Source organism: Dromiciops gliroides, chromosome 1 (genome assembly GCF_019393635.1).
Source record: "Dromiciops gliroides isolate mDroGli1 chromosome 1, mDroGli1.pri, whole genome shotgun sequence".
Taxonomy (NCBI): domain Eukaryota; kingdom Metazoa; phylum Chordata; class Mammalia; order Microbiotheria; family Microbiotheriidae; genus Dromiciops; species Dromiciops gliroides.
This window is the reverse complement of record NC_057861.1, coordinates 598,032,678-598,058,148: the sequence shown is the minus strand read 5'-3', so window position 1 is coordinate 598,058,148 and position 25,471 is coordinate 598,032,678. Positions and strand designations below refer to the sequence as shown.

Below are 25,471 nucleotides of genomic sequence, written 5' to 3'. Positions count from 1 at the left end.
TGCAGTGTCTAGTCTGGATAAACTTCCGACTGAATTCTGATACAACCTGGCAGAGCAAAGAGATTTGGATTTGAAGTAGGAGGACCTCGATTCAAATCACAGCTCTGCCATTTATTACCCACAAGGGATTTTTTTGGGGGTGGGGAGCAATGAGGGTTTAAAGCGATTTGCCCAGGCTCACACAGCTAGTAAGTGTCAAGTGTCTGGGGCCAGATTTGAATTCAGGTCCTCCTGAATCCAGGGCTGGTGCTTTACCTACTGCATCACCTGGCTGCTTCTCTGCCAGTTATTTATTATTCATGTCACTTAACCTCTCTGGGCCTCAGTTTCCTCTTCTGTAGAATGAGGAGTTTAAACTATATTGACATCTAAGATCCCTTCTGGCTCTAAAGTTCTGAAAGTATGACCTTATAAAATGGGTCAGTTCAATTCAACTCAGCAAACATTAAGGGGCTAGTAACAAAGCACTAAGCTATGGGAATGGAGGGTACAATTACAGAAATAAAATGATCCTAGTCCTCAAAGACCTTACATTCTACTGGGTGGGATACAAGATGTGGACAAGTTGATACAAAGTTCATACAAAGTACAAAGTAATCTCTCTGTGTTTGTGTGTGTGTGTGTGTGTGTGTGTGTGAGAGAGAGAGAGAGAGAGAGAGAGAGAGAGAGAGAGAGAGAGAGAGAGAGAAACAGACAAATGACAGAGACAGAGATACAGAGACACAGAAAAAGAGAGACAGAAAAAGTGATACCATCAACTAGGGAACTTGAGAAAAGTTTCTTATAGGAGGTTGCATTTGGATTTAATCTTTTTTTTTTCAGGGCAATGAGGGGTTGCCCAGGGTTACACAGCTAGTGTCAAATGTCTGAGACCAGATTTGAACTCAGATCCTCCTGAATCCAGGGCCAGTGCTTTATTCACTATGCCACCTAGCTGCCCTGGACTTAATCTTAAAGGAAGCTAAGGTTCTGGGAGGCAAGGTGAAGGGAGGGGGGGGGAGAGAAGAAGGAAAAAAGAAAAAAAAAGGATTTGCATGATAACTTTATTATATATTTAAAAGGAATAAGCAAGTTGGAAATCAGATTTGCAGTTTCATGTGGAATCATCTTTTTTATTATACTATGTTATGGAAATGCTTGTTTGATTCCATAAGTTAAAAAATAAAATAAATAAATGGGGGTATGGGGGGAGAGAAGCGGCAGGAGCAAGAGGAAAAGCAGTTAAGACATAGAGAGAGCCTGAGCAAATAATGGAAGCAAGAGACAAAATGTATGAGAAATTTCATGTAACCTGATGTGGCTGGAACATGCCGCGTTGGGGAGGAGTATTGTGTAATCAGCCTGAAAGATGGCTAAAGTCAGATCTATCCTCCATTTCTTAGTTGTGGGACATTGGGCATATCACTTCACCCCCTCTCAGCTCTAAGTCCTATGATCCCATTGCCTCAACTACTTCACCACAACCCCCATATCAACACCTCCTGGGAGTGCGCCCACACACCGCGCGCGCACACAAAACCTATAACCAGTCAATCCTCTGTTTTCCAGGGAAACCAACACCTAGCTATTCAAGAAGCATGGGATTCCATTCCCCTCCCAACCAAAGCTTATCTCAAAAACTAAAGGCTGTAGGACCCTCCTTCAGTAAGTTTTCCAACATCTTTCCCTATCTATCAGCGCTTGCCCTGGGTCATGAGTTTCCTGAAACCTGGACCAAAAATGTTTATGTTCAAAACTAGACCGAATAGCTTGGGGAAGCAGCAGAAAGAACTCTAACCAATACCCTGGCATTCCACACCCCACCCAAGGAAATCAACTTTTGTTGGGGGTTAATTACAATTCCTGAAATGCTTTTCAGTAGATGCTGGGAAAAGGATAATGTCCTAACCCACTGGAGGAGATCTTCCTTCTGACATCTAATAAATCAGGAAGATCATGGGAGGGGCAGAGGAAGCAGAAAAAAGGATTCCGCTTGTGCTGGAAAATAAGGTATTTAGTATGGATAAGAGTCAGCCTGGGGGCAGCTAGATGGCGCAGTGGTAAAGCACCGGTCCTGGATTCAGGAGTACCTGAGTTCAAATCCGGCCTCAGACACTTGACACTTACTAGCTGTGTGACCCTGGGCAAGTCACTTAACCCTCATTGCCCTGCAAAAAACAAACAAAAACAAACAAAAAACAAACAAAAAAAAAGAGTCAGCCTGTGTCATTTATTGGAGTGGGCAAAAAAGTAAAAAAGGTTCATATATATAAAAATATTTTTATATGTTGCATTAGACTCATGTCTGATAAGGCAGACTTAAGAGGCCCCCAACTTTGTAGTTATCTTGCCCTTGGAAGTGTAGTTCTGAAATATAAGAATAGTGATTATACCCTCATTAAGAACACTAAAACTCTCTAAGAATGGTTAGGGGACTGGGATTCCAGCCCTGGACTAGGAAATGTGATGTTCTTCCCTGTGGCTTCCAGAGCTATCCCAGACCTTCATGCCCCAAACAAAGGGATACAAAGAAATGCAAAGAATATAACAAAAAAGGAAAATATTGAATGTTGGAGGGGATGTGGGAAAACTATGACTCTAATCCGCTGTTGATGGAGTTGTGAAAAGGTCCAACCATTCTGGAGAACAATTTGAAAGTGTGTCCAAAGGGCTATAGAACTGTGCATATCCTTTGAACCAGCATTACCACTACTAGGTTTATATCTCAAAGACATCTCAAAAAAGAGAAAAAGACCTATTTATTACAAAAATAATATAGCAGCTCTTTTTTTTCTGGTGGCTAAGAATTGGAAATACAAAGGAATACCTATCAATTGGGGAATGGCTAAACAAGCTGTGGTATATGTGGTGATAGAATACTTTTTGTATTATAAGAAATGACAAGCAGGATGATTTCAAAAAAGCCTGGAAAGACTTGTACGAACTGATATTTAGTGAAGTAAGCAGAACCAAGAGAATGCTGTTCACAATGAGAGCAATATTGTTTAAAAACTGTGAATGACTTAACTATTCTCAGCAATACAATGATCCAAGACAATCCCAAAGGACTAATGATGAAGCATACTATCCACCTCCAAAGAATGAACTGATATTAATTGAACACAGACTGAATCATGCTACTTTTCACTTTCTTTTATTTTTTTCTTTTATTCAAGTTTTCTTTTACAAAATGACTAATATGGGTAATGTTTTACATAATTTGTACATGTATAACCCATAGCTGATTGCTCACCACCTCAGGGAGGGGAGAGAATGGAGGGGAAGGAAGGACAAAATTGGAACTCAAAACTTTAAATAAAAATGTTTTGTTTTGTTTTGTTTTTTTAGTTTATTTATTTATTTATTTTTTTTTAGTGAGGCAATTGGGGTTAAGTGACTTGCCCAGGGTCACACAGCTAGTAAGTGTTAAGTGTCTGAGGCCAGATTTGAACCCAGGTACTCCTGACTCCCAGGGCCGGTGTTCCATCCACTGCACCACCTAGCTGCCCCCTTGTTTTGTTTTTTTAAGGGAAAAAAGAAATCTGGAGGAATGGTGGGCTTAGAAAGGCCCACTTCCAAAGAGAAGAGAAGTATATAAGAAATTACAGGAGTACAAGATGTGTCCTTTGATACACAATCAGAAGGCGTTCTTGGTGATAGGCAGTTCAATTCAAGGCTTGATTAAGCAGATTTCTTCAAAAAAGAAAAGAATTGTTCCAAAGGTTAGACATAACTGAAGATAAGGTCCACATCCACAGTCACATATCCTGCAGTCAGATAAGTCTTTGATCAGTTTCAGGGTTACTGATTCTCTGCATGTCCAGCTGGGTTTACTCTCGGTCAAGCAAAGGGCAAAGGCTGCTAGTGAAGACAGTTGTTCTGGTTACCTGGATACTTGGTGGGGCTCAAGCAAATCAGGTACCTATTTTCACATTCTCTCCTGTTGGCCAAGGGGGGCGACAGAATCCCGAAGGCCAATAAGAATTAATCATGTTTGCCATGGGTTAGTATCCTAAAGAGGGAAGGGGATCACAGCAAAAAGTTTCAGGGGCTTTAAGACCACACAGGACAAGCATAAGCAAGGGGGAGGTATAAACAAAGTCACCAAGAAACTCTAAACAAATACTATGAAACAAAAGACCAAAACAATACAATAATGATCAAATAACAATATAACCCAGGTACAGTCAATGAGTATTTTTAATTTTGAGTTCTAGGTGTCCCCTGAGGTCACTGGAAACTTCTTTTCTTGGGGCAGTCTGGAAAATATCATGTCTTCAGGTTTTCTGGTTCAGGTAACTTGTAGGGACTCCTCAGATATTCCTGCTAAAAATCCTAAAACCGATCTCCATCACTTTTTTTTTGTTGTTGTTGTGGGGCAATGAGGGGTTAAGTGACTTGCCCAGGGTCACACAGCTAGTAAGTGTCAAGTGTCTGAGGCCAGATTTGAACTCAGTCCTCCTGAATCCAAGACTGGTGCTTTATCCACTGTGCCACCTAGCTGCCCCTAAAACAGATCTCAATAGAGGAGTTCAATACCAGTCATAAATGTTACTTCTCTATAAACTAGTTAATCTTGTGGCCCAACTCAAGTCTTAAAGTTATGATCTTAGTAACAATAGAGCTATCAGGGAGACATCAGAATTAAGGGCTGATAGTAAACCTTTAGAGAATTTTAGGTCATAAATGCCCCATGTGTTATAGCTTTATCTAAACTATATACCTGACATAAACATTGTTAACAAGAAACCAAAGATTACTGAGGCCTTGATACATGGAGGACATTCAATTACAAACCAAATATTTTCAAAATACCACAGAAAGCAGAACCCTTAAAGCTTTCCAAATGAACATATATATTCATTTGATCTGGCGTTTTCCTCAAATTTTACTCATTGTTTACTGATTTTAATTGCTAAGGTATTTAAGAACTCCAATCTAAATACCTTTTAACTTAAATTTATTCCAATTTAATTCAATTCCCTCCTCAGGAGGAGCAAAGACAATAAGATCTAATCCTCAAGTAAAACTTAGGTTACGAATACTTTTATAAGAAGAAGGCCACGCTCTTTGGCCCTTTCATCACCAGAATGAAGACCATTCTAAGCAACCAGATTGCTGACATCCCAGAAAATGTTGACATCTCTCTTAAGTGGTCATACAGTTATTGTGAAGGAGCCCAGAGGAATCCTCTGTACGGATTTCAATCATATCAATGTTGAGGCTCAGTCTCCTTGAAAAAAGAAAAAAAGGCTCTGGGTGGACAAATGTGGGGAAATGAAAGGAACTTGCAACTGTTAGAACAATCTGCAGTCATTTACAAAACATGATCAAAGGTGTTACTCTGGGTTTTTGTTACAAGATGAGAGTCTGTGTATACTCACTTCCCCATCAATGTTGCTATTCAAGAGAAAATGGCTCACTTGTTGAAATCAGAAATTTCTTGGAATGAAAAATATATCCAAAGGGTGCGCATGAGATCATGTGTGGCTTGTGTGTGTTCTCAAGCCCAAAAATATGAGTTAATTCTTGAAGGAAATGATATTGAACTTATATCAAATTCACTGCCCTGATCCAACAGGCCACCACAAGTAAAAAACAAGGATATCAGAAAATTTTTGGATGGCATCAATGTTTCTGAGAAAGGCACAGTGCAACAAGCTGATGAATAAGTTGGAAAAGATGCCAAAGGCAGTGTCCCTTGAGGACACTTATTCAGATGGTCAAAATAAAAATACTTTTTGTCAAAAAAAAAAAAAGATGGCCACAAAGGAATTTACATAAAGGTTACCAAGTTAACTTCAAATGTAGTAAACTATTTCAAAACAGTACATATCAAATAAGTTGTTATAATAAAACATGTTTGTACTATAGGATATGTTTACTGACAGATGTTATTTCCACATGCATAATAAACGCTAATAAAATTGACTTTTACACAGGTGCAACAGCTTACTCCATAAGAAACTGATTGCATTAAAATTCTTTTCTTCAAAACAAAACTGGAGATGTTTCTGAGTTCAGTTTGAATAATTAATAAAATAAAATAAAAATCTGGTCCTATAAACTATAGCATTAAATATGCAGTAGTTCTTATATCATTTAAAAACATTTGAGGATCTTATTTTATACACAAAAATACATAACTAGTAATAGACGTGACAAATTTAGATACTCAATCATTTTAGGCTGTTTAGAATATAGAAAGAACTAGAATTTCTGGATTAAATAGCTTAAATCTTTATTTTTTTATTTTTTGGGGGGGTGAGGCAATTGGGGTTTAAGAGACTTGCCCAGGGTCACACAGCTAGTAAGTGTCTGAGCCAGATTTGAACTCAGGTTACTTCTGAATCCAGGGCTGGTGCTTATCCACTGTGCCATCTAGCTGCCCAAGTAGCTTAAATCTTATACCTGCATCTCACTATAATCATACTGGTCACATGACATGATTTATAGAATTTTGGGCAGAAAAGAAGAAGGATAAAAGCTCTCAGGGAAAAATACTCCCCTTAACTCATGTCAAATCCAGGCAGAAGTTATATAGATAGCTAATTGCATTGGGACAGGCTTAAAATCAGCCAGGTGAGATATTTCCCATTCCATGAATCATATGGGGAAATTGAGTAAGGAGAATCCTACCTCAGCCCTTGCCAAAAGTCATCCTTCTAGCCTTTCCCATGAGGACTTTACCTGCAGTTTAACATCCCAGAGGGTTTCTGGCATTATGAATCATTGACTCATCAGTATTCCTTGGTGATTATACCTGGAGTCAGACTCAGAATAATATTGGTTTAACTGTCCCATATAGTCTTTTTTTGGGGGGGAGGGAGGCAGGTCAATATGGGTTAAGTGACTTGACCAGGGTCACACAACTAGTAAGTGTCAAGTGTCAGATTTGAACTCAGGTCCTCCTGAATCTAGGGCCAGTGCTTTAGCCACTGTGCCACCTAGCTGCCCCATATAGTTTTGTTTTGTTTTGTTTTGTTTTTTAGTGAGGCAATTGGGGTTAAGTGACTTGCCCAGGGTCACACAGCTAGTAAGTGTTAAGTGTCTGAGGCCGGATTTGAATTCAGGTACTCCTGACTCCAGGGCCGGTGCTCTATCCACTGTGCCACCTAGCTGCCCCCCCATATAGTTTTAAATGGCAAATTCTAATAATTGGTGTTTCAGGTGAGTTTACCTCTCAAGGATCACATATGATAGATAACAAGCATCAACTATGATCTCACATTGGTAACAGTAAGATTCATTATATATAACTAGTGTTTATGCTAAGTAGCTAGCTGCTTTTCCGTCCCTAAATTCAATATTACACAAATTTTGTTCTAAAATATATAATAACAAACAAAAAGACTTGGATGGGATGTATAAACCTAATAATCCCAAATTATATACAGGGAACAGATTAGACAATGTTTCACATAACAGCAAGTTCTGTTATTAATCACATAAAACATAAGCATAGGCTACTACCCACAGAATTCTTTTAACAATGAGAATCTTTAGGATAACTCTTACTTAGTTTCCATATATTTCTATGTATGTTCTAATTCCAGATTAAATCACAAACATAGGTAAAATCAGATTCCCATTAGGGTGACATATAAGAATGAGCTACATCAAGAATTGTATTTTACACATTTGACAAATTCAAGCACCAATTTAGCCCTTGCTTAGGTCAACAGATTCAAGTCAAAACAGCAAAATCTTTCCTACTTATAGATTACTGTAATTCAGAAGCTTAGTATTAATTCAATAATGAATAGATTCAGTATTGTGATGGCAAGCTTTCACTTTATTTATCCTAATAATAGAGGGGACAGATTTTCTGGTATAAAAATGTCCAACCTTTCCAGGGTATTTCCCTGCCTTAGTCCCAGGGACAGATATGTCAGATATTTACTTTCTTTCTTCTTTTTTTTTTTGAGGGGCAATGGGGTTAAGTGACTTGCCCAGGGTCACACAGCTAGCAAGTGTCAAGTGTCTGAGGAAGGATTTGAACTCAGGTCTTCCATGAATCCAGGGCCAATGCTTTATCCACTGTGCCACCTAGCTGCCCCAATATGTCGGATATTTACTAGCCTTACATCTTAGATATTGCTTCCATTGATTGCTGACTGCTGATAATTCTCTTATAAGGATGGTCCCCAGGACACCACAAACCTAAGAATAGAACTCAAAAAGAATTTTCAGGGTTTCCCATAAAAGCTTTTCCCCCAGTTAATAAAATCAAATCACAGTAGGTTTGGATATAATTGTTATCAGCATCAAATTATTGCAATACATTAGCTTACAAATAACATTTAATATGCCTTTCAAAATCACACAAAAGACCTTTTACTTAAACATATACACAAAAGTTTTTAGAAAATATTTTTAACATAAATACTTCTTCCTAAAAGCATGTTCCTTTCTTAAAAAGAGCTTAAACTCCATCCTGATGTTAAAAGGAATAACCACTAAACTTTCATTACTAAATTAGATGGAAAATACTATGACAGATTGCCCTTATTCATCATGAAAGCAAAAACAAATCTGTAAAACTGGAATTTGTCAAGATTAAGTTGATATAAAATATCCTTAACCTAAATGAACCGTAAAAGTATCATGACAAAATAAGTTCTTTAGTTACCATCCCCCTTTCCTTAAAAGGTGTTTGCAATGGGAAGGTATTCAGTTACTTCTAAACCAAAAAGGAAAATATCCAATTAAACTAGCCTTTAAAAGTTTGCTCAATATTTATATATTTTTAAAAATTATATTAATAGAAATCAATGACATTACATTCCTGAATCCCAAATAGATAGTAAATGGGTGACAATTTATTTAAACCCCTAGAAAATTAACATATATACATATATCCGTCTCTAAACATTTGCCCCTTAAAGGCAAAATTAATCTTCTAAGAGTGGTTGAGTTTGTTAATATTAAGTTGCTTCAAAGATGTATCTTTTTAAAAATATATATATATTATATATATATAATAATATATAACTTCAAGATGTATATAACCTCCCTAAATGATAGACAATAACTTTTTACTTATAGATATACCAAGGAAATTTTACAAGGTATTTTCTTTTATAATTATCAACTTTTTCATTTAAAAAAATATATATAAAAACTTGATTAAAACAATAACTTAGTTACCTTGATTAAAACAATAGCTTAGTTTAACAGTATAAATTCTTTTTTCTTTTTTCTTTTTTGTGAGGCAATTGGGGTTAAGAGACTTGTCCAGAATCACACAGCTAGTAAGTGTTAAGTGTCTGAGGCTGGATTTGAACTCAAATCCTCCTGACTCTAGGGCTGGTGCTTTATTGTACCACCTAGCTGCCCCAGCAGTATAAATTCTTAATTACAGTCTAACCCATTCATTCCCTTTTTAACATGACACATTTTTTAAAATAACATCTAGATTATAAGAAAAATTGCTTTTCAACCAAGCTTATAAAATTGTTTACCAAATTATGTAGCTACAAGAAAATTTAGAAACACAATATCTTAAACAGGATTAGGTATTTTTAAAACTTGAAACAGAACTAATTAATTACCAATCAGGTATTCTTAATTTAGCTTCATGAGCTTTTTTTGCTCTATACCTTACACATATAATCATTTATATAACATTTACCCTATGCAAGGACCTTACATTCACGTGAACCCCACAACACTAGGACATAAGCTCTATTATTATCCCCTTATAGAAAAGTAAACTGAAACACATAGAACTTTCTTTCGTCATACAGCTAGTAGGATTGGTGGTGTGTGGGTTTTTTTTAATGCCAAACAACAATTCTATTTAATGTTGAGTCCTGATTTACCATAATAATCCTGAAAAAAGAGCACATATTCAGACCATATTATTTCCTTCTGGGCAGATTTGGCTTTAAGTCAAATCAACTGTGGATTTATAATAGCTTATGGTAACATTGTAATGTCTACGGCCTAGTACTCTGCATTGTAAAAGAAAAATATTACATTCACAAATTCATATAACCCCTTTGTTAAAGGCACGTGGTTACAATTTTCCATCTATGGATAGATTTGTTTCCTACTTTCTCAATGAGCTAAAGCCTCCAGCTCTCTACCCTTGCAACTTTTCAGATAATAAGCAGCAGCTTTTTGGGACTCACAGGCTTAAAAGGATGTAAGGAGTTTGGCTTAAAGTTGACAGGGTATGGCCCAATTTCAAAGGGTGTCAAATAATTCTCATTTAGATAGCACAGAAGATATTTAAGAATTTATATAATACTCACAATAACTGATAACCATTACTTTTACTATATCCAATATTTATGTAATGTTAGATTTAATATGGTCTTACCAAAAGGTGAGTAGATGCAATTAATCAGACCTAATCTTGCTGGGACTGAGTCCTAAACTGGGCTTAGGACATAATAATCCCCTGGTTAGAGGATGATTTTTTAAAAAATAAGAATCTTTTCTTTGGCAATTTCTAGCTCTTAATTAAAACCAAATAATTACTTTTTCTGAGCATGTGACTAGATCATAAAATCTTAAAATACAGATGAGAATATTTTAAAGAGTTCAGAGCTATGCCTAATTCATAGAAAAACCATTATTCCTACTTTCTATATTTCTAAAAATTTCTTTAAACTTAAAACTTTTTACCAGTCTTTAGCAATTAAATCCATAATCCAAAAGAATTAAAGAAAAGTTCACAATAACTAACACAATGAATTATTAAACTAACATTAGGCATTTTTGCATACTATAAACAATACATTTCAGAATTAAGTCAATTACACCTGGATCTACATTACAAATGATGTTATATAAAACCTTAATTTATAATTTTAATTATTTAGTATTGTATTTTAAACCCAAGACTTCTTTATTATAAGCAGTTAATATTATAGAATTTCCTGATTTTAAACTATTCTACTACAAAAAAAAATTTTTAAGTATCAGTGTATATCAGATTTTAACTATAATAAATCCTATTTACTTAGGAACTAGTTGTTAACAGATTCCTCCTTTCCTCTATACAGAAAACTGCCACATGGAAAGAGAGGGGCTTAGGGGGGGCAGCTAGGTGATGCAGTGGATAGAGCAACAGCTCTGGAGTCAGGAGGACCTGAGTTCAAATTCAGCCTCAGACATTTAAACACTTACTAGCTGTGTGACCCTAGCAAGTCACTTAACCCCAATTGCCTCACAAAAAAAAAAAGAGGGGGGCGGGGTGCTTAGTAACACCTGGCAGCATCCATTTTTAATCCTAGCCCTGTATAATTTTGTGTACTGGATTTTTATCAAGCTACAAAATTTCACTCTCAATCTTGTCTATTTAAAAACAAATCAGACTTCCTCACATCTCTTGAAATGCTCAGACCATCTGAAACTGGCACAATGGTACCCTAACAACTATCTAGAGACAGGGGGGAGCTGCAGGTGTATCCCCCACTTGTCCTTAATCCTCTTCACCTTCCATTTTTCCTCAGGCCTTTATTTCTCTTTCCTAATCTTTCAAAGCCATTACTCAGACTGCCTATTTAACATTTTGAAAATTAAAAATAATATATTTACCCTTCTCATCTTACAGCTCTTAACCTTTTGGCATTGGGAAGGTTAATTTACAAATTAAGAGAGCCTTCACCAATATTATTTTTTTTTAAAAAAAATGCTTTTACAATGTTCATTTAAGGTCCAAAATTCTAGATGACTGACTTCTTTTCCCAGGCAGGTTTTCTGGCAAGGTGTCATCAGTTTTTCCAGGCAGGAACCTTTGAAGGGCTTTCGGTGGTTTCCTGATAACACAAACCCTCTTCCCTTGTTACTGGCACAGCCCCCAAAGAAAATTACCTTCTTTTCTAGCTTTAAAATTTTTAATTAGTTATTTCAGGGTTGGGTTTGATGGGAGAAAAGAAATCTTTAGGATTCACAATAGAGATTTTCCTCCACATTCATTTTCTTTTTTTTGTTTTTTTTGTTTTGTTTTGTTTTGTTTTGTTTTGTTTTGTTTAGTTTTTTAAGGCAATGGGGGTTAAGTGACTTACCCAGGATCACACAGCTAGTAAGTGTCAAGTGTCTGAGGCCGGATTTGAACTCAGGTACTCCTGAATCCAGGGCTGGTGCTCTATCCACTGCGCCATCTAGCTGCCCCCCCCTTTTTTTGTTTGTTTTTGTTTTTGTTTTCACATTCATTTTCAAACTAGTTTGCATGGTACCATCAGAGCAGAAAGATTCCTTCCTAGATTGGGAGTGTGATAGAATCTTATCAATTACAAACAAATAATTTTCCTTCTAAACTCTGTGCACACAATTACAACTTTCAACAAGACACAAACACACATAAGAGACAAATCAGACACATAGACACACATAAAAGACACAAACAAATGAACAACTGTGAGATAGTGCTCCAATATTGAAAGTTACTTTTCCTGTCTACCTTACTAGAAATCATCAGAGGGGCCATTTTGTCTATCCCGTACAAATACACACAGCCTAAGAGATTATTATTATTTCCTTTTATCAACAATATCCTAAATAATCTTTGCTTTCTAGCCTATATAGTGGGCAAATGCCATTTCAAAGTTTTTCTAAACAGCAAGAAAAGTTCTCATATCTACCTAGGCTATAGATCTTTGAATTAAGTTGAAAATGTCCATTTGACTAAAATTCCAGATGTTTGACCCTATTTCTGGCGTTATTAAGACACTTAACACCTCTTTCTTTTCGTTTCTTTCCTTCCTTCCTTCCTTTCTTTCTTTCTTTCTTTTCTTTTTTTGACACTCAACCTCTCTTCAAACCCTGACAGCTATCACCCAAAGTCTACGGAACTTGGACTCTCTTTCCAAAATCAAGGAAGACAATGGGAGACCTACCCTGGTGGAGGAAGATAATTTAGCAGTCCTTTCTTGCTAAAGGAAGGATGCTTAAGGCCTTGTAACCAGTTCCCTGCTAAATAAAGGAGGACTCATCTGAAAGAGAGAGAGGAGTCTGGGCTTTGAGATGGGGGTCCCAGCTGACCACCCTGCCAAGACCATGGTGGAGATGGGCTCAAGTTAGCTCCAGCAGAAAAAGATCTATTTGTACAAAAATATTATAGCAGCTCTTTTTGTGGTGGCTAAGGGTTGGAAATCAAAGAAATGCTCATCAATTGGGCAATGGCTAAACAAGCTGTAGTATATGATGGTGATGGAAATATTATTGTGTTATAAGAAATGACAAAAAGTATGATTTCAGAAAGGCTTGGAAAGACTTGTATGAACTGATGTATAGTGAAGTGAGAAGAACCAGGAAAACATTGTACACAATGACAGCAATATTGTTTGATCAAGAACTGTGAATGACTTAACTATTCTCAGCAATTACAATGATCCAAGACAATCCAAAGGACTAATGATGAAGCATACTATCAACCTCCAAAGAATGAACTGATATTAATTGAACATAGACTATTTTTTACTTTCACTTTTTTCTTTACTCAAGGGTTTTTGTTTTGGTTGGTTTTGGGGCAGGGCAATGAGGTTAAGTGACTTGCCCAAGGTCACACAGCTAGTAAGTGTCAAGTGTCTGAGGCCAGATTTGAACTCAGGTTCTCCTGAATCCAGGGCCAGTGCTTTATCCACTGTGCCACCTAGCTGCTCCTATTCAAGTTTTTTAATTACAAAATTACTAATATGATAATGTTTTACATGATTGCACATGTTTAACTTATATCTGATTGCTTACCACTTCAGGGAAAGGGGGAGAGAAAGGAGGGTAGGAGGGATAAAATTTAGAATTCAAAATTTTAAATGAACATGTTTATTATTGGGGGGAAAAAAGTTAGCTCCAGCTAACTCTCCTCCATGGCTGAGGCTGTTGGTCCCCTGGGTCCCACAATCAAAACCCCATGTTTAGGGACCAAAATGTAAACTGAGGCAAACCTCTCTTAAATGGAAGCTCTCATTCCCCAAGGGGAAGACCAGATACTGAAAAGGCCAGTTCTGGAGATTTAAATCTCCTTCATAACCAAAAGGGAAGGAAAACCAGAGAAAAGCAATGCCTGAAAAAGAATTTTAAGAAGGCTTATTAAGCAGGGAAGAAATTTAGCATGATCATAGATGCTATTCAGCCTATTGCCAAATAGGACACCATGCAATCGATTGTAAGGGGTTTTTCTTTAATACAGTTTAAACAAAGGGCAGACAAGAAATCTGGAGGAAAGGTGGCTTAGAAAGGCCCACTCTCCCAAAGGGAAGAGAAGTTATAAGAAATTCCAGGGGTGTAAGATGTAGCCTTTGATACACAATCAGAAGGCGTTCTTGGTGATAGGCAGTTCAATTCAAGGCTTGATTAAGCAGATTTTCTTCAAAAAGAAAAGACATTATGTTCCAAAGTTAGACAATAGCCAAAGATAAGGTCCACATCCACAGTCACATATCCTGCACAGTCAGATAAGTCTTTGATCAGTTTCAGAGTTACTTATTCTCTGCATGTCCAGCTGGGTTTACTCTCGGTCATGCAAAGGACAAAGGATTGTTAGTGAAGACAGTTGTTCTGGTTACCTGGATACTTGAGTGGGGGGGCCTCAAGTAAATCAGGGTACCCATTTCACAGGGTCAACCCAAGGTGTTTAGAGAAATCAGATTAGATCAAGCAGTCTTTAACAGAACAAAACCAGGGTTCCTAATTGGTGTCAACAGACTTCCCAAGGGGTCCATGGATAGATTTCAGGGGGTCCATGAACTTAAATGGAGAAAAAAAATTATTTTCACTCATTTTTTGTTTCCTGTTGTAATGCTATATATTCATTTGATGTATTTGTTTTGTTTTTTCCAGGGCAAAGAGGGTTAAGTGACTTGCCCGGGTCACACAGCTAGCAAGTATCAAGTGTCTGAGACTGGATTTGAACTCAGGTCTTCTGAATCCGAGCTGGTACTTTATCCACTGTGCAACCTAGCTGTCCCACTTGATGTATTTTAAAAAATCATTCTTAGAAGAGATCCATAGACTTCACCCGGCTACCAAAGATATCCATGACATCAAAAAAGGTTAAGAACGTCCTGAAATAAAAGGGCATGCTTAGAAACAGGTGCTGTCATACCTACTCGGAGTGAGGCAGGGGAGTAGAGGTAAGGCCTGCCAGTCCCTCCATGCCTGGTGTTGTTGGTTTTTCCTTAGTGTTCCAGCCTTCTGAGCAAGATCTCTCACCTAATACATTGCTATGTATCTTCATTGTATCACCTGAATTTAAAGAAAGGAACAACCAGTGTCAGTTTCTACAGATATTGTCTCCCATCTTCTTCATGGGAATAGGGGGGAAACCCTACCATCTCCCTCCTCTCTATGTGTTTCTCTCTCCTTCCTCTTGAAATTCCCTGTTTTATAAAGGAAAAAACTCTGCCCTCCCTTCCTGATCTCTTGTTAGCTCCTTTCTCTTCCTAAGGGGACGGAAATTACAATTCTCCTTATCTTTCATAACTCAGGTTTCTCTTGCAAGACAACCAGTGCAAGCTTTTGCCAGAAATATTGTTACATTCACAAAAGCATGTTTTATGGTAGAAAAGAACTGGAAGCGAAGTATATAGCTATTAATGTGGACTGGCTAAACAATTCATGGTATGTGAATAGATGGAATATTACTGAAGCCAAAAAAATAATATAAAGAATATGGAGAAGCAGGAAAAGACCTATATGAACTGATACAAAGTAATGTAAGCAGAAGCAGAAAGTAATATACGCAATGACTACCACATACATGGCAAGAAAAAAATGACCATGAAACTAAAAGTTGTATAATTATAGATACCAAGCAGCCCCTAGAAGAGCTATAGAATGTACTAATTCCTTCCTTGCAGAAGGGATGTGGAATTAGAAAATCTTCTAGTCCAATGCTTCTTTACATTTAGGAAACTGAGACACAGAAAAACTTGGAAAAACTTACATGAACTGATTCATTGTGAAGTGAACAGAACCAGGAGAACATTGTAACACAGTAACAACAATATTGTTTGAAGAATTGTGAATGATTTAGCTATCTCAACAAAACAATGGTCCAAGACAATCCCAAAGGCCTAATGATGAAACATGCTATCTGTCTCCAGAGAAAGAACTGATATTGATTGAATAAAGACTGAAACATGCTATTTTCATTTTCCTTTCATTTTTTCTTTTATTCTAGTCTTCTTATAAAAAATACTATATCGGAAATTTTTACATAATTGCACATATAATAAACTAAATCTGATTGCTTACCATCTTAGGGGGCAGAGAGGGAAAGAAGAGAGAAAGGGATAGAATTTGGAACTCAAAACTTTAAATTAAAAAATAAATTAATTTAAGTATAGTGGGGCCCCAGATCCCCATCCCCAATTCCTCTAAATAGATATAGAAAATGCATCCAGGCTAAATCTTTTTTTTTTTTTTTAGTGAGGCAATTGGGGTTAAGTGACTTGCCCAGGGTCACACAGCTAGTAAGTGTTAAGTGTCTGAGGCTGGATTTGAACTCAGGTACTCTCCTGAGCTCCCAGGCCAGTGCTCTATCCACTGTGCCATCTAGCTGCCCTCCGGCCAGGCTAAATCTAATGGAGAAATACAAGCAAAAGGGTCATAGTGAGTAATTTTTCCAGTCCAGGTTGGTACAGGAAACAGAAAGAGATGTTTCTGAGCACTGGGGACTGGATCAGATCAGTAGTGGCTGCAAGGAGACTGACAGAAGGAGAGTTTATGAGCACTGGAGACTGGGGGACTGAAAGGAGACTGGGTCAAGCCAGAGTGACTGGCAAGGAACATTCCAGCACAGGGGAGAGTCTGTGCACCTGGAAAAAGAGAGATCCCAGATCCAGCACGGTGGAGCCTAAACCTGTGTAGGCTGCAGGAACATGTACCATCTGGTAGGGTCAATTTCTCAGTGCCCAATTCCAAGTCACAGATCCAGAGTGGACTAAGGAGGGGATCTGCATGCAGGGGATGGTGTTCTGAGTAGGAGCAGTGGCAGACCCTTAGATATGTATCTCAGACTCAAGGAGCAAAGCAGAATCTCAATTCTAGTATCTAGTATCCTAGTCTGATGCTTGCAGAGGAAAAGCAGGATAGGAATCCAATAGTAGGAGATGAAAGTCTGACATTCTGAACCATCTGAGCTTTCTAACTGGCTGAGGGTGGCTAAATCCAGCAGCAGACTACTGTTTCTTAGACTTAAGCCTAGCTAAGGATTTTGCAAAGCTCAGAACAAAGGTACAGCAATCAAACCATTTTAGGAGGATTGAAAGTTTGCAGATCCCCAACCTGAACTGTCCCTGAGATACTGTAACAACACAATACTCAATACCCACGAGAAAGAAACAACAGGACCAGCCTAGACCCTACCTTCAGAAGTGCAGAGTTTGGCCTAAACATAGAGTCTGAAGTCAGGAAATAAGCTAGAAAAAGAACATCTTTTTTCTTTTTTTTTTTTTAAGAACAAGGGTTTTTTGGGTTTTTTTAAAGGGTTTTTAAAAATAATAATAACAAGTATATCACTATAAAAAGCTATGATGGTGACAGGGATGCTCAAGACAAAAACCCAGAAGAAAATGATTCCAAAACATCTACAAATAAAGCCTCAGAGAAAAACATAGCTTGAGCACAAATTCAATAAAGAATTCCCAGAATATTTAAAGGAAAAGGGTGTTTTTCTTTGACAGTTTAAAATGTTGGGCAGAGCCAAGATGATAGAGAAAAGGCAGGAGCTCACCTGAGTGTTCCCAAATTCCCTTCCCAACAACTTTAAATAATGTCTCAAAATGAATTTGGGTGTAGCAGAACCCACAAAAGAATGGGATGAAACAATTTTCTAGCCCAAGACAGCTTAGAATGTTGGCAGAAAAGTTCTATTGCACCTAGGTGAGAGTGTAACACAGTCCCCTACAGATTGCACCAGCACAGGCTGCACCCCAGCAAATAAGCAGCAGACCTTGGGGGTGACTGAATGAGGGATGGCAGCAGTGGCTTCCAGAGGCATCAGCCCACAAATACTAAGGGGATCAGACAACTGGTCAGAAGGAGATTACAAAGGTCCCTTTCCTCGCACTGGGTGCAGGACTGTTGCACTGCCCATACTTTGTTCTAGGTCTCAGCTCCAGGGTGAAGAGGAGCACTGGCACATGAGAACTTGAAGTCTCAGGGGAGTGGGGACTCTATTCACAGTTCCAGGATGGAAAAGAATGCTTGTGGTCACTCACAAACCAGAGCACAGGCCAAGAAAGTAGTAAACACACCTCTCCTTAGAAGAACTGAAAACTTACAGATACTCAGAACTACCTCTGAAAAGAGCTACACAAAAACATCAAAGATTGGGATAGTGACCCCTCAACCTCAGGAGCAGAGCCTAATTTTAACATCAAGTTAAAAGTCAAGAAATATGCTAGAGTATGAGCAAACAACAACAATACATGAGCATAGTATGTTTCTATGGTAACCAAGAGGATCAAAACACAGACTCAGAAGACAACCACATCAAACTGCTAACCTTAAACCTCAGAGAAAAATGTCAGTTGGTCTTGGGCCCCCAAATAATTCCTGGAAGAACTCAAAAAAGATTTCAAATATCATATAGGAGAGGTAGAGGAAAAATTAAGGAAAGAAATGAGAAAGATGTAAGAAAATTATTTTAAAAGAGTCAGCAGCTTGGGAAAGGAGGCACAAAAAATACTGAAGAAAATAACACCTTAAAAAAAACAGAATAGGCCAAATGGTAAAAAGAGATACAAAAGAGACAATCCTTAAAAAGCAGAATTGTTCAAGTGGAAAAAGATAAACAAAAATTCACTGAAGAGAAGAATTCCTTTAAAAGCATAATTGGCCACATGGGAAAAGGAGGTACAAAAGCCTACTGAAGAAAATAATTCCTTAAAAATTAGAATTGGGCAACTGGGAGCTAATAACTCCATGAGACATCAAGAAACCATAAAACAAAATCAAAAGAATGAAAAAAAAATAGAGGAATGTGTGAATATCTCATTGGAAAAAATGACGAACCTGGAAAATGGATCCAGGAGAGATAATTTTAGAATTATTGGACTACCTGAAAGCTACGATCAAAAAATAGCCTAGAGTTCATCTTTCAAGAAATCAGGGAAAACTGCCCTGATGTTGTAAGGATAGAGAGTAAAATAGAAATTGAAAGAACACACTGATTACCTCCTGAAATGAAAACTTCCAAGAATATTATAGCAGAAATTTATTGTAAGCTAGTCTGAAAGAAACAATCAAATATCATGGAGCCACAGTCAGGATCACACAAGTTTTTGTTTTTTGAGGTTTTTTTGGGTGTAAGGGCAATTAGGGGTTAAGTGACATTGCCCAGGGTCACACAGCTAGTAAGTGTTAGCATCTGAGGCCGGATTTGAACTCAGGTACTCCTGACTCCAGGGCCAGTGCTCTATCCACTGCACCACCTAGCTGCCCCCAGGATCACACAAAATTTAGCAGCTTCTACATTAAAGGATCAGAGAGCTTGAAATATGATATTCAGGCGGGCAAAGAAGCTAGGATTACAACCAAGAATTATCTATCCAGAAAAACTGTGTATCATCCTTCAGGAGAAAAATGGATATTGATGAAATAGAGGACTTTCAAGCATTCCTGATAAAAGAAACAGAGCTGAATGGAACAATTGACTTTCAAATACAAGATTCAAAAGAGCATAAAAAAGTAAACAGGAAAGAGAAATCATAAGTATTTAATAAAGTTAAACATTTTACATTCTACTTGGGAAGATGATACCTTGTAACTCCTAGAACCTTTATCATTATTAGGACAGTTAGAAGCAGTATACATAGACAGAGGGCATGGCTGTGAGTTAAATATGATGGGATGATATCTTTAAAAAAATAAAATTTGAATAAAGTATTGGCCCTGGATTCAGGAGGACTTGAGTTCAAATCCAGTCTCAAACACTTGACACTTACTAGCTGTGTGACCCTGAGCAAGTCACTTAACCCTCATTGCCCTGCAAAAAAAAAAATTAAGGGGTGAGAAAGAGGAATGCACTGGGAGAAGAGAAAAGGAATAGGCAGAATGGAGTAAATTGTCTCACATAAAAAAGTATGAAACAGCTTTTACAGTGGAGCAGAAAGATGGGGGAGGTAGGAAGAGTGCATGAATCTTACTCTCAGTGCAATTGACTCAAAGAGGGAATAACATATACATTCAATTGCATATAGGAATTTATCTTACCCTACAGTAAAGTAGAAAAGGAAGGGGATAAGAGAAGTGGAGAGGGGGGATGGGGGGAATTGATAGAAGGGAGGGGAAGATTAAGGGAGGAGGCAGTCAGAAGCAAAACACTTTTCAGAATGGACAAGGTGAATGGAGAGAAAGAGTATGATAAACAGAGGGGGAACATGAATGAAGGGGAAAACACAGTAACCATAATTGTGAAAAAAAATAAAGGGCCTCATTTCTCACTATATAGAGAACTAAGTCAAATTATAAAAAATAAAAGCCATTCCCCAATAATAGTTAAATGAGTAGGAACAGGCAGTTTCAGATGAAGTAATCAGAGCTATCTGTGGTCATATGAAAAAATTCTCCATATAATTTTTATTAAAGAAATGCAATTAAAACAACTCCTGAGGTACCACCCCATACCCATCAGATAGACCAATATGACAGAAGAGGAAAATGACAAATGTTGGGGGGATGTGTAAAATTGAGACATCAATGAACTGTTGGTGGAGTTGTGAACTGATCCAACCAATCTCGAAAGCAATTTGGAACCATGCCCAAAGGACCATACAAGACCTTTGATCAAGCATACCATTACTAGGTCTGGATCCCAGAGATAAAAGAAACACCCCCCCCCCAAAAAAAAAAAACGGACCTATATGTACAAGAATATTGATAGCAGCTCTTTTGTGGTGACAAATAATTTGAAATTAAGGGATGACCATCAATTGGAGAATGGCCAAATAAGTTATGGTATATGATTGTAATGGAATACAATTGTACTATAAGAAATGATGATCAGGAAGCTCTCAGAAAAACGTGGGAAGACTTACGTGACTTGAAACAAAGTAAAGTGACCAAAATCAAGAGAACAGTGTACATCTGTAACAGCAATATTATACAATGATCAACTTGAATGACTTAGCTATTCTTAGGCAGATACAATAATCCAATACAATTCTGGAGGAATTTATAATGAAAAACACTATCACTTCCAGAGAAAGAACTGATGGAGTCCTGAATGCAGATCAAAACACACTTTTTTTTTTTTGCGGGGGCAATGGGGGGTTATGTGACTTGCCCAGGGTCACACAGCTAGTAGTGTCAAGTGTCTGAGGCTGGATTTGAACTCAGGTACTCCTGAATCCCAGGGCCGGTGCTTTATCCACTGTGCCACCTAGCCGCCCCAAAACACACTTTTTTTAAAACTTTAGTTTTCTTGCAGGCTTTTTTGTCTGTAGTTTCTTTCACAAGATGACTATTATGCAATTATGTTTTGTATGACTGCACATTGTATAACCCATATCAAATTGCCTTGCCTCCTCAATGAGGGAGGGGGAGAATTTGGAATTCAAAAATTTTAGAAAACAAATGTTAAAATTGTTTTTATATGTAATTGGGGGGGAAAGCAAAACATGAAGTAAATATATGTTTAAAGAGTTTAAAATGTTTTTACAAATGAAATGAGAGCACTAGAGGGGGAAACTAGAAAAGGAAATAAAAGCTATGGAAGAAGAATTGAAAGGGAAAGAAACGGTTTGTGATAAGAGGTACAGAACATCATGCAAGAGAACAAATGCCTTAAAAACTAGAAGCCAATGATTCCATGAGACAAGTCATACACAGGCAAAGTCAAAAGACTGGAAAATAAAAGAAATGTAAGGGCATCTTGGCAATAGCAACTGACCTGGAAGACTGATCAAGGGAAAAAATTTAAGGAATCACTGTACTTATCTGAAAGCTATAATTTTTAAAAAGGAGCCTAGAAATTATATTTCAATAAAATTTAAAAGACGACTCCCAGATCTCTTAGAACCAGAGGGGCAAATCTATAATGGGAAAAAAAATCCACTGGGTCACCCCCAAAATGAAAATGTGAAGGAGTACTATAGCCAAAATCCAAAATTCTGGGTCAAATGAAACATACAGGCAGAAGAATGAATTTAAGTATTGAGGAGCCACAGTCCAGGATCACACAAAATTCAGGCAGCCACTGTTTAAAAAGGAGCAAAAAGTTTGAATAGATAGTTCCAAAAGGCAAAGAGATAAGACTTACACCAAGAATAAGTTATCCAGCAAAACTGAGTATAGAACATAGAAGGGAGAAGAGGGGAGGATCGTTGAAGAATAGAAGATTTCCAAGCATTCCTAATGTAAAGATCAGCACTCTGTAGAAACTTGAAGTTCAAACACAGGGGTTAAGAGAAATATAAAAAGGCAAACACTAATGAACAATCATAAGGATAAACTGCTTATACTCTAATGTAGAGAGATGATACTTGTGTTCTCTCAGAACCCCATCATCATCAGAGGTCTTAGAGAGAATCTAATTAGATAGAAGACCTAGGAGTGGTTCTGTTATGTCTTGATGATCTTAAAAGAAGAATAGAGAGAGGAAGAGATATGTAATGGGGTGGGGAGAGAGTGGAGGAGTTAGAGATAATTATCTCAAATAATCAGGGTTCACAAGTAGACAGCTATAAAAACAAGGAGGAAAGGGGGAGCAGCTGACCTTTTAACCTCACTCTTATCTGAACTGGATCAAAGGGAGGAGAAATACACACATACAGGATACATATATTTGTTCTTTAGGACATGGCCAAGTGCAGAAATTTGTTCCACTATATATGTTTATGTGTTTTTTTGCATCCCTTCATTCTTTTTTTTTTTTTTTTTTTTAGTGAGGCAATTGGGGTTAAGTGACTTGCCCAGGGTCACACAGCTAGTAAGTGTTAAGTGTCTGAGGCCAGATTTGAACTCAGGTACTCCTGACTCCAGGGCCCGTGCTCTATCCACTGTGCCACCTAGCTGCCCCTCCTTTTCATTCTTAACTGGAGTGGGAGGGAGTAGGGTGGATGAGAATGAAGACAGATTGAAAAAAAAAAAACAAAATTTAATTTTCAAAAAAGATGCTAATAAAGCCAGAAACCTTTTATTGCATTTCTGGCCCAGACATCCATAAAGAAATGTTTTCTCTCTGACCAGAGTTCTAAAGACATTCCAACATGGTGGTACTTTCAAGCTTGACATAAAACAGACAAATCACAAAATTCTATAAGATAAAAGGTCTTTTGAGAAAATCTAACCTAAACGTCTTTTTTATAGTGAAGGAAACTGAGGCTCAGAAAGGATTCAAAGAAGAAAAGAAGAAAGGAAGAAAGCAAGGGAGGGAGGGAAGGAGGGAGGGAGGAAAAGATAGAAGGAAGGAAGATAGGAAGGAAGGACAGTAGGAAGAGTCACTTAACACCTCATCTTGCTCAAGGATGTTACCTATATATATATTTTTTTTTTCTATGACAAGAAGAGGAATGTTTGTTGTTCATGCAATGATAACATCACTCTGAGCACTTCTGACTAAACACAATGTGTTCTTGCAATTACTCAATTTGTCATCAAATTGTTTCCAAACCTGTGGTCACCAACCACCATGTAAATTCAAGTGCAAATGCATACCCTCACTTATGTTCTGTATAAAGCACCAGAGTAGCTCTGTTGTTCCCTTTAATCCTACCTTATCAGCTATGCAATCAAGTGATCAATTTGTCTTCTTGCAGTGAAAATGTCAAGCTGTTTGAAAACTATGATCACTGGACAAATACATTACAAGCCATCCTGAAACCATCATGGACAATCATACTACAGAAACAAGCTTTATGTTTCCTCTCACTGCAATATTAAAGTTATTTTCTGATTTTAAGTTATCCTCTCATTTTTTTTTTACTATTTTTATTTCTGGTAGATTTTCACATGTACAGGTTGGCAACATTGGTCCACCATTTAGTAAAATTTCTATGAGGAAACTTCTCCAGGAGGAAAGTATTCAATACCCTCATATCATATAGGAATACCACTCATGGTAGAGGTCTTAGAACACCAAATCCAAATACTTCATTTTATAGATTGAAAACCTGAATCACAGAAAAATTCAATGACCTGCCCAAAGTCACATAGTGAGTTAATGATCAAAATTCTGGCCTCTCAATATTTAGACTAATGGTCTTAGACTATAGCACTTTATCTTCTCATTCACACAGAGTTTGGAACTTATTGTTTTGGGGAAGCTAGATGGCACAGTGGATAAAGCACCGGCCCTGGATTCAGGAGTACCTGAGTTCAAATCCGGCCTCAGACACTTAGCATTTACTAGCTGTGTGACCCTGGGCAAGTCACTTAACCCCAATTGCCTCACCAAAAAAAAAAAAAACTTATTGGTTTTTCCACTTAGAAGCCAGTAGCATGAGGAGGATTCATCCTATATCCATTCTTTTTTTTTTTATTATTTAAAAGAGAATGGAAATAGTGATGCATTTCCCCCAAAGGATGAATCTCTAATGTTAGATACCTTTCTGAAGGTATCCTTCAAATTACATAGACTACTCCACCTTCTCATAAAACTGTTCCTGGAATCCTCACCACCCCTCCTGATTTCCCAGATGCTTACTACCCATGGGCAAGTCACTTAATCTCCCTAAATCTCCTGTTCCCTCATCTGTAAAATGAGGTGGTTGGATTAGATGGCTTTTGAGATACTTTTTTGCTTTGGATCTATGACTATACCTGGGACCCCACTATGTCTATTCACCTTGGGAGAAAGTCAATAAGGACGCTAGTTTGTGGTCTTTCCTTGTGTACCAGACAGTTGGAAGTCGAGCTCACACCCACTTGTTATCCAGCCCCTGTACCGGCACCACTCCCCATGCCCAGGTCCAGGCCCAGCCCTTGTGTATTAGGCAATCCAGTCCAGCATGCTTAGGGCACCTGTGACCTATTTTGTTTGGACATTCCTGAAATTACTAACCCGGAACCAAAATTACAAGATCAAGGCACTGAGCATAAACCTGGAAAGAGGTGCCAATGCTTTTTCTTCATGAAAAGGGATAAGATGGAGGAAAGAAGAATGAACGTTTTACCTAGTCTGTTTCTTCCCCTTCTAAAACTTCCGCATAAGGAATAAGGAGAGCAGGGCCATAGTTCCTAGGTTCTTAAACTGTTAAAGTTGGTCTCTATTCTCTTGGCAATATGGTCACAGAATCTCAGAATGTTAGAGCTGTAAGGAATTGAGGAAGGGGGGGACATCCAATCCAACACTCTCATTTTACAAAGAAAGAAATGGAGACCCAAGGAAGGATTTAGAGATGGAATGGACCTTAGAGGTTAGGTAGTCCAGTCCCTTACACAGTCCCAAATCCAAATCCAGAACTTGTAGAGCTCAGACCAGGAAGGCAATAATCAGACTTTGCCCTGCATCAGACCACTTTGGGTGAAATGAAAGCTTGCAGATACCCAACCTGTCACTGACATCCTGAAATAACACAACACTCAATACCAC

General features: G+C 37.7%; 1 pseudogene; it reads left to right on the top strand.

The window, feature by feature from the left end:
* The first annotated feature begins 5,069 nt into the window (after positions 1 to 5,069).
* Positions 5,070 to 5,651, top strand: LOC122736437 (annotated as a pseudogene).
* Positions 5,652 to 25,471: the final 19,820 nt, after the last annotated feature.